Source organism: Alexandromys fortis, unplaced genomic scaffold (assembly GCF_014885135.2).
Source record: "Alexandromys fortis isolate MF-2015 unplaced genomic scaffold, M_Fortis_MF-2015_v1.1 scaffold_634, whole genome shotgun sequence".
Classification (NCBI taxonomy): Eukaryota; Metazoa; Chordata; class Mammalia; order Rodentia; family Cricetidae; genus Alexandromys; species Alexandromys fortis.
This window is the reverse complement of record NW_026068501.1, coordinates 1-1,614: the sequence shown is the minus strand read 5'-3', so window position 1 is coordinate 1,614 and position 1,614 is coordinate 1. Positions and strand designations below refer to the sequence as shown.

At 38.2% G+C, this 1,614-nt stretch overlaps 1 long non-coding RNA gene across 4 annotated transcripts in view; it reads right to left on the bottom strand.

Annotated features, from left to right (window-relative positions):
• The window catches only part of LOC126495808 (uncharacterized), a 14,375-nt gene extending 13,614 nt beyond the window's left edge, over positions 1-761 (bottom strand). For 2 of the 4 annotated variants that reach the window (XR_007590235.1, XR_007590237.1), the window contains exons 1-2: positions 608-761; positions 12-167 (exon numbers count right to left, since the gene is read on the bottom strand). This is a non-coding gene — a long non-coding RNA (uncharacterized lncRNA). The remainder of the gene's footprint in view (positions 1-11; positions 168-607) is intronic. The other 2 variants (XR_007590234.1, XR_007590236.1) reach the window with 1 other exon arrangement.
• Positions 762-1,614: the final 853 nt, after the last annotated feature.

The following is a 1,614-nucleotide window of genomic DNA, read 5'->3' as shown; positions in this document are numbered from 1 at the left end:
TATCAAATTACCTTAGATTTTTCATTTTTTATCCTGTGAGCTTCATCTATAACTAAGTATCTCCAGTTAAACTTTTTGAACACAGACTTCTCTTTAATGAGCATTTCATAAGATGTGACACACACATCCCACTCTCCTGGTAATAAAACATCCCTGACAAATGCAGCCTGTAAAGCAACAGAAAAACTTACATCACTCAATACAATTATACATTAAACTTACCAACAAGTAATTTAATACAGAAAAAGGAGTGAGATTATTAAACAGTATGCTATTATTAAATAAGCACCTAAAGCCAGCTCTCCTACCACTAGAATTACTTCATCAATCACTTTAACATCAGTTTTAAGTTAATTTCACAAAGCTGAAGTGAATCACAAAACTCAGAAGCCTAACTCTTTAAAATGTCTTTCCACAATTCCCGAGGTCTCTATATTCTTAGGAAACAGGATTTGTAACAAAAAGACTGACAAGTGTTAGTAAAGTTTTATTCCTTTGATTTGTATATGTATTAACACATTATTCTCATTTTATAGATATAGATATGAAAGTAAAAAAAAAAAAAATCAAAGAAGTAATTGAGTCCCCCAAACAAAAAGCAACTTACTAAGAAGAGACAGCTCAGTGGTTAAGAGCACTTGCTGTTCTTAGAGAGGACCCAGGTTCACAACCCAGCACCCACATGGTGGCTCAGAACCATCCATCTCTCTAGTTGCAGGGACGTGATTCCCATTTCTGGCCTCAGAAGCATGCACCTGGTATAGAGATATATACCCAGGCAAAGCACTCGTAAATATAATCTTAAAAAATTAACCTATCTAGTTAAGCAAAAAATCATTTAATACAATCATTTAATCAATGAATGCAATCCATTATCTCTAATTTCCAAATTTATGTTCTCTCCCTCTTTTATTTTTTTTGCTTGTTTTATGAGATAAGGTTTCTCTGTGTAGCCCTAGCTGTCCTAGAATTCATTCTGTAATCCAGGCTGACCTCAAACATAAGAGATCTACCTGCCTTGCCTCCCATGTGTTGGGATTAAAGGTGTGCACCGCACCACTCAGCAGAGTTCTTTATTCTTAATAGTGTTCTTATTTCCGCATGACTTTGTCCCAAAAAGGTATTGATGTGGGAGTGATTTCTTACTAATAAAGAAACTGCCTAGGCCCCTTGATAGGCCAACCCTTAGGTGGGTGGAGTAAACAGAACAGAATTCTGGGAGAAAGAAGCTTAGTGAAGGAGTCGCCATGATTCTCCCACTCCAGACAGATGCAGGTTAAGATCCTCCTTGGTAAGCCACCTCGTGGGCTACACAGAATATTAGAAATTGGTTAGAACAATATGTAAGAGCTAGCCAATAAGAAGCTGGAACTAGCCGGGCCAGGCAGTGTTGAAAAAATACAGTTTCCGTGTAATTATTTTGGGGCATAACCTAGCCATGCGGGCGACCGGGTGCCGGGGAGGCAGCCCCACCACTCCTAATTCAACACCCCTCCAAGGCTCAGAACATGGGATATTCCCAAACTATCAGAGGCAGAACTGAGTATCTCTTTTGACTCCTTACTTTCTCCAACCAATTGTTTAAGCAGTTGAGAACGGTAAAAATATTCAGTA